Source organism: Hoplias malabaricus, chromosome 4 (genome assembly GCF_029633855.1).
Source record: "Hoplias malabaricus isolate fHopMal1 chromosome 4, fHopMal1.hap1, whole genome shotgun sequence".
NCBI classification, from domain to species: domain Eukaryota; kingdom Metazoa; phylum Chordata; class Actinopteri; order Characiformes; family Erythrinidae; genus Hoplias; species Hoplias malabaricus.
The window spans coordinates 11,568,731-11,577,299 of NC_089803.1; the positions used below are offsets into that span (position 1 = coordinate 11,568,731).

Consider the following 8,569-nt stretch of genomic DNA (forward strand, 5'->3'; position numbering starts at 1 on the left):
CTGGAGGAGAATCCCAATCAGGACAGCGAGCCAGAGGAAATTCTTCAACTGACGTCACAACGCTCTGAGGGTGCCTGAAACGGCCTGCCTTGTAAGTGACCACTCCTATGCTGACCCAGCCTCAACGCTCCCACGAAAAGAATGGCAGGAGTCAGGCTGGCCTCTCTACAATCATCTCAACGCGCCGCTGTACCCATCGATTGGTTGAGTTCCGACAAAGAGTAAGCAAGCAAGCATGAAATCCCTCATTTTTAGAAGCTATTATTTTATATATTATATTATTAATATTTAGCAACACCAAGTAGTCATATAGCCTAGCCAATTATTAAATTCGAACTGGTTTCACCTGCGTTGATTCCGTGAGATTTTGATGATTGTGCTATGTTTAGCAACTTATTATCATTCCTCTTAATAAAGTATTTCTATTATTTGAAATAATACAGTGTGTGGAATTTATTCCTAAGAGTCTGAAAATCCTGAGAACTCACTCTAAGCGTTGACAGTATTTCAATCTCTGATGAATTATTAATATTGTTGTCATCTAAATTCAGTAATAATAGTTATGTGATAATCACTATTAAACATAACTAACTCAAATACTGTTACTACACTACAAGAGTGTGTCATGCTCTTGTCCTGTCATGTGCTCTTGCACATGGCTCTGTTTGTTATGGTTCATGTCCCCACCCTAGTCCTGCCTTTGTTCCTCCTCCTCGTCAGTGTTCCCGTTTCTCATTTGTAATCCTACCCCCTCCTTATCTGTCTCAGGTGTCCTTATGAGTCTTTAAGTCCCCTTGTCTCACTTCCTCTTGTTGGACATTCGTTTCCATTGTCATGTTGTTTCCAAGTCTGTCTGTCTCCGCTGTTTCACCATTGTCGTGTTACTCCCAAGTCTGTCTGTCTCTGCTGATCCTTGTTTCGGTTTGTTCTCTGTTAAGCTCTCTCTGTTTAAGACACTGTTTAGCTCCCTAGTCTGTCTGTCCCATTTGCCCAGTTTAACTCTCTGTGTTCTAGTTTAGTTTGTTTAGCTCTCTGTATTCAAGTTTAGTCTGTTTAGCTCCCTTTGTCTAGATCTCTGTTAGCTCCCTGTGTCTTTCTGTCAAAGTCTGTCTGTCTGTCTCTGTTTTGTTATATTTTGTTTAAATAAAAAGTTTGCTGTGTTTTAGCGAGTGTATCCGCCTCTGTCAGTCCACCCGGTGTTCCTGACAGAGTGAAAGAGAGCAAATATTATGAATGATATTAAGAAATTGTATTGAAAAGTGAAAATAGTCACTTTAGTTTGTTCATACAATAATATTTTTCTGCAATGTCATAAATATTTTTGTTGCAGGAGGCTTCCTTAACTGAACAGCATCTTGCTGTAGCAAAATCAACACGTCACATTGCAGCTTCAGATGAACCTGCAAGAGTGAAAGAGGTCCAGAACATTAAAGTAAGATGGGTAAATATAGTTCATGACATGCTGGATATTTTCATGGAATCTAAAGTCCTGGATGTAACCTTGAGATTTGTGTTTGTCAGAGAGAATGCTTTAGATGATGAAGATGGATTGTCAAGAGAAGCCTACACAGCCTTTTGGGAGGAGTTTCTGGACCAGTGTGAAGCAGAGGAAGGAAGAGTACGTAGACTTCGACCAGACTATACAGAGAGGGAATGGCAAGCTGTTGGTAGAGTTTGGCCTAAAGGATGTGTGGATCATGGCATTAATCCACTCAGATTGTCCCCTACATTTGTTTTAGCATGTAGTCAGGGAATTGATTCAGTGGGTGAAAGCCTCTTGATGTTATCTTTTTTTAAATACTTGTCTTCTGCAGAGCAAGCAAATGTTGAAAAGGCATTACAGGACAATACTGTGGATAAAATGGATAAAGAGGATTTACTTGACCTATTCACAAGAATGGGATCTCATATTCTGCCTCCAGAAAACATGCAAGGTACCATTCTGACAATGGCACATAAGATTTTAGTGCAAGAGCCCAAATTCATAATTGATTGCTTCAGCTATAAAGTTCCTGAACGAGCATGAGCAGGTGGTCCTAAATCGCAACGCTATGTGCGAAGTATAGATCAGAGAAAACTTAAAAGAGCTTCCTGCGATTCGGCACAGGATCGAATGTAATGTGCAAAGACAGAATTGAAATAACTTTCAATAACATGTCAGGTCTTAGTTGCAGGCCTGTAGCTCATACATATGGTGCTGTTCTTGAGTTGCCATGCACCTATAATTCATATCCTGAATTCCGTTTGGAATTTGATAACATTCTCTCTAGCAACTGCTTTACAATGGGTATATTATAGAGATGCACAGTTTAGTATGGTGGATTTAGGTATTGCTGGGTATGTGGTAATATTGAGAGTCTTTGGGTAATTTGAGACAGGTGACACTAATTTGTCAGCTTACTGTGTTTGCTTTTTTTCTGTAGACAATATAGGCAGCTTACCACCAGTTAAAACAACTTAAGTTTCTCTTTTTACCTTAAGTAATAATTTAACCCATCTTACACAATACATTGTTGTTATGACTCTGAACTTTACAGCATTCCTGTTTGGAGTGCAATAAATGTAAATGATTTAAGGGATTAGACCTTTAGAATTTTTGGGTGTTTTTGTACGGTTCTCCAACAAATTTTTTATTATCTTTTACAAAATGTTAGCAAAATTTACTGTTTTTAAAATAGCATTTGATTTCTTACTTTTTTTTTACTTTACAAAATACCCAAAAGTTAACATAAACTGAAGAGTTAAAATATACATGTTAAAAATCTAAGCACTGACATGTAAGTCATTAACATGTTTTAAAGGCAAGGTAAATGATTATTTACACTACAGCCATGTGTTAATCGACTAAAACATTAATAGTTTAGGTAGAGGAGAGAGTGAATAAAGGTTAACTGGTCATTCAGCTGGAGTTGGGACAGTGGGCTCCTGTTGTGTGGCACATAGCTGTGGCCAAAATCACATCTCATTCTCAAGCAAATTATTCAGTAAAGTCCAACTGACCTACTATTGTCTTTATGTTTTCAAGAATGAATGTTTAATAAATGAATAAAACCATAAAAAATAAGCGCGCTGTGTAGAGGATTACACCCATCAGTGACGCTGTAAAACTGCTTATTTGTAATTATTTGACTAATTTAGCCCACTGCATACAGTGTATGTTTATAACTATTTTCTACATTTTACACTCTCTGCAGCAAAGTGTAGCCTCTGGAATTAAGGTACATGTCACGCACTTGTCCTGTCATGTCTGTTTTCCCCGCCATGTGCTCTCTCAGCACATGGCCCTGTTTGTTATTGTCCCTGTCTCCGCCTATGTCTCGCCTTTGTTCCTCCTCCTCGTCCGTGTCTCATTTGTTACCCTGCCCTCTCATTATCCGTTTCAGGTGTTTCTTGTCTGGTAGATGTACAATTCACAGAGGGCGGACTGATGGAGGCGGACGCACACGCTAAAACACAGATATTTTATTAACAAAACAAAAATTATAACAGAAAGATAACACGCTTCCTGGTATCGGTCATTCGTTTCACTCCCCAAGTCAAGTTGGTCCTCTTCCATTGTTGCTGTGTCATGTTACCCAGTCTGGTTTGTCTGTCTCGGTCGTTTCCTGTGTCATGTTGTTAAGTCTGTCTGTCGTGTTTTCTCTAGCCCTCTGTGTTAGGTTTCATATTTAGCTCTGTGTTTATATTTAGCTTTAGCTATATGTGTTTACTTAGCTTTCTAGGTCTTTGTGAAGTATCTCTGTCAAGGTCTTTAGTCTGTCTGTCTTTCCTGTTTGCTTTCTCCATTTTAGGTTTAGTCTGTCGAGCTCTTTGTATTTTAGTTTAGTCTGCTTACCTCCCTTTGTCTGTCTGTTAGCTCCCTGTGTGTTATCTTTCTGTTATAATTTTTGTTTTGTTAATAAAATATCTGTTTTAGCGTGTGCGTCCGCCTCCGTCAGTCCGCCCTCTGTGAATTGTGACAGTACAACACTTTTAATAAACAGATACAAGATGAAGGTGACATATGAACACTGGAACTGTCTTTTTTCCGTTGGTGTAATTTATGTGAATATTAATTACAAACATACATTGCATGGACTGAGTTATGGACATGAGAAAATTGGGCAACATTAGGTTCTCACCAGCAATAATGGACTCACTAGGTGTGTAACTGTGTCCTTTTTACAAAACTTGGGGTCATAAATCCCTGAAGTGCCATTATCATCACATAATGCCCCATTACATTGAATAAGGAGTCAAATTAAATCTTAGGGCGATATGAGGTATTGCCTGATGTCATCCTCGGTTGAGGCTCAATTGTGCCCACAAAAGCCCTGTTAGGTAGTTTATGTAGTAACTGATGAATAAAGACAATAAGAGACCAACTCAATTTTACTGAATAATTTGCTTGAGACCGAGATGTGATTTTGGCCGCGGCTCTGTGCCGCACAACAGGAGCCCACTGTCCTACCTCCAGCTGAATGTGCCCCAAACTCACTCAGTTAAAAACAAAATGGAGTCCTGTCAGATTCACTACCTCCTCCTAAACTATTAAGGTTTTACTTATATGTTATGGCAAATCTAAAATAAATCTCTAAGTATTACCAGGAAGGAAGATCGATGCTCAAAGAATTATTTGGGGAGACCAGAGGAATAAAGACACGTAGTCAAGAATTCCCTCTTATCTCTCAAGTTTATTGAACAAAGCCAAGCCATATATAGGACCCTAGTCCCGTACACCATTTGGGCGTTATTACATCATGTCTCGTTCCATCAACCCAAACATTCCCTTATTGGTGCTTCATTATCCTATTAACTTATATAGCTGCCAGGAAAAATGGTGAGAGATGTCCTTGACTGCCTTCCTTCTTATCTGCTCAGTCTACATAATTTAGTAAGAATTAATCAAGATTAATCAATACCATTACTCGCTGAATATATTGTATCATTAATATAAATCATTAGTTATCTTTAACCATTACTCATTAGTGTTAATCTGCAATTTTCCCATCACATTATAAAAAGTGTTTGTAGTGTAAATAAGGAATGGACAGGAGAGATCAAACATGTCTTAACTCGTAGCCTGGGTCTTGTCTGTCTGAAAAGATTGAGGGAACAGATTAAATCTCAATTAATATTTTTCATATTCCTAAGTGGAATGGGCCTTATTTCTTTCCTAATGAATCTTACGTTAGATATATTTGTTAGCTGATATTAGCATAGGATGTAAAAAAAATTGATTCTGTTTTAATTTGTGCTACATGTAATCTGTGATTTTTGTTAGTGACACAAATACTACAACGTATTATGACATATTAATAAAATAACCACAGAAATTGTGACATAATTTAGTACAATATCACGACCTAACCTCCACCATGATCCAAACCAAGTGGTAAGGAAATTTGTTTCAGTTTCATCTATATGGTTGAGACAATCATGTAAATCCTCTATATCTTTGATATATTTATTTAAAACATCAGTTGGATCAAGCACATCGGAAATTCAGGCCCAATCATCTTTCAAGTACCACCTTGCTGCTCTAGGATATAGTCCAGAGCAACTCTAATTTTGAAGTGTGATTAGACAATGTGATTGTAGTGTAGTGGAACGATACCTAAAGTCTGAGCAGTATCATTGGCCAAATTTTCAACCTCATGGGCTAAAACACGTATTTGATCCAAATTACATTACACCATAGTTTGGAATTAGTGCACCTAGAAATCTGCTCCAAAATGTTTGGCTGCATACAAGATGTTCGATACAAGGATTTGGGTCACTGCCTGCCATAAAAGAAGAACTGAGGATAATTTAGATTTTTTGTGCGGGTATGAACTTGATATATAACTGGACAGGTAAAAAAAAAAAAAAAAAAAAAAAATTTTTAAAAAAAGGTAAAAGTGGCATCAATATCTAGGATTGGAACCATCACCAAATATATTTCATTGTTTAATGTTTGGTTGTTCTTCCGGAGATGCTGGAACAATGTTTGCTTCCCTTTGTTTGGTGGCATAAGTGTTAAAGTACCATTTGTGTAAAGTTTAGCATTTAATGTTACAGAGTATCTGGTATTGGTGAAAGCTTCACTGTTTTTGTACCATGTACAATCTTGTTTCTGACAATTTACAAGACCACATGCTTTTGGGACGTCTAGATAATATCATTAAAATATCATTATTCAGTGTACTTGCAGTAATAAAAATAATGTGATTTCCTGAACTCACCTTATTTGCAGACTCGACCTGAGTGAAAGGTTGTGTTCTCATTGCTGGTACTATATAAACTAATGTACATCAGCCATTTAACCTGGGTGGCAGTTCACTAAACACAGCGCTTCCACATCACCAATATGTTCCTGTAGGAGCAGGGATACGACAAAATGTATTAACTGTTAGCCAGTTTATTCATAGACCAGATTCAGCTGTGAAGACAGCTCATTGGTGTTGATAAGTGTTACCGTATTTTTCGGACTATAAGGCGCACATATAATCTTATGATTTTCTCAGAAATCAAAATTGCGCCTTATAGTCCGATGCGCCTTATATGTGTACCCACAAATGGCTTAAGCATTACGGCCACCGTAGTCTGGATCCTCACTGAGCGCGGTGATACATACAGCTCTGAGCGCAGGAGCCCCGTGTTTCATTTTTTATACCGACTACTCCAAAAATGCCTCGTGTTAAGAGACATGCTTATGATGCAGATTTTAAGCTTAAAGCTATAAGTCATGCAGTAGAGCATGGAAATAGAGCAGCTGCAAGAGAATTCAACATAAATGAACCTATGGTGCGTAGGTGGAGGAAACGCCAGGTAAAGAAGACCAAACTGAGTTTCCAAGGAAACAAAGCAAGATGGCCACACAACTGAACAAGTTGAGAGTTTTCGTGAAAGAGTTAAATAAAGTTTGACTTACAGTCTGAGCTTTGTTTTATTTAATGCGCTGCGCCTTATAATCCGGTGCGCCTTATAGTCCGAAAAATACTGTACTCAGTTGATTTAATTGCATAACAAACTCACAATGGTTTTGGAATTTCTCTCAAAAATGGTGACATATTAGAATTACTTTCTACACACCAGGGGAACCTAAAAGGAGTAATTATGTCAGTTACATTATGAGCTGGAGCATACAACTGATCACATATTGGTAAAGCTGGTGTACAACACTGTGTGGTTCGTGGTTGTGTAATGTTATGACAGGAACTAATGTTAACTACCCAGCAAGGTAGATCTGGAGCGATTCTGGCTCAGGCTCGGCACTGTCGACTGGCTGCCGCCTCGGCCCAGTTCCGGCTGCACGTTGGCACTGTCGGCTGGCGAGGCGATTGCCATTGTGGTTAGCACACTACACTGATCAGAGCACTTTATTAAACACTGCGTATTAATCGTATGTGGCCCACATCTAAAAATAACAGACAATACTGGTAACTGTCTGGAAAACGATGTAATAAATGTTAAATAAATAGAATCACTATTTTAACTTGTTAAATGCCATACAGTTATAGGTAAGCTCTGTATTGTGATATTTTAGAATATTGATGTAATGACTGGGACACGAACGACAGAAATGATTATGATAAATAGGGTTAATAAGGAGACAGTGCGGTGCTGAAGGGAGGAGATTGTTATTTAAGTTTTTGAAGACAACAGCTTTAAAATGAATGAACTCTGAATGAGAAAACAGAAGTTGGCAGAAGCAAACTGCTGTAAAAACACAGAAGACGACGACGATAAATCTTCACACTCTTTTCTGTGACCGCGGCGCGCAAGCAGCTCTTACTATCCCCAGGGAACAGCTTCATCTCGTAAGTATTTCAATTTAACCTTAAATTTTTGGATGTATAAGTATTTTGGTATCGCCCAAATGTAGTTAACATCGTTAATGTTGTGTACGATATTCTATAAACTGCTGTATGTTACATATGTAATATTGAACAGTTTTTTTCTCAAATAACAAACTTTAGCTAACCTGTTTAACTCTAATTAGCTCTTTTTCCCCCTCTGACAGAAAACATTTAAATAACATCACAATCGCTCATACATGAGTTATTTTAATTTGAGTAATTATGTGGTTTGATGCCGTATTTCACAAGACGATGTGAGGTTGTGGGTTTTTTATGTCACACAACCACATACCTCAGTATAAGAAATAAAATAAAAAATAAAACTGCTTAAACACATTAAGAAGACATAAGGAACATAAGTAGGTTAAAATAAATTCTTAGTGCTGGTTTTTGGTGTAATGTAATGTTTTAAATATATAATTCCACATACACTAATTCTTTGTTAAGGAGTAGCAGTGATGTTGGGCTAGTGATTAATGGGTTGAAGAAGGTTATATTGAAAACGATAGAAGCCTATTTACTGAGAGAAAAAAACAAAACAAAAGCATGAAGTAGTTTATTTTTTGAGCTGTGAAGTTAGTTAAATTTTTCAAAATTAACTAATTCATTTTCTTTATGTAATTACGTAAAGATGGACTGCAGTAAGAAAACTAGTGGGGCAGTGAAAAATGCAGGTGGGCGGGGAGAAAAGCAGATAGGAGGTTAATTTAATTTATTTAGATGAGATCTTTAGCATCAGTTGTAGCATA

The 8,569-nt window shown here is 37.5% G+C and overlaps 1 long non-coding RNA gene across 1 annotated transcript; it reads left to right on the forward strand.

Annotated features, from left to right (window-relative positions):
• Nucleotides 1–818: 818 nt before the first annotated feature.
• On the forward strand, nt 819–3,046 carry LOC136695737 (uncharacterized). The gene is made up of 3 exons (XR_010802346.1): nt 819–921; nt 1,331–1,432; nt 1,522–3,046. It is a non-coding gene; the product is annotated as an uncharacterized lncRNA (long non-coding RNA).
• Nucleotides 3,047–8,569: the final 5,523 nt, after the last annotated feature.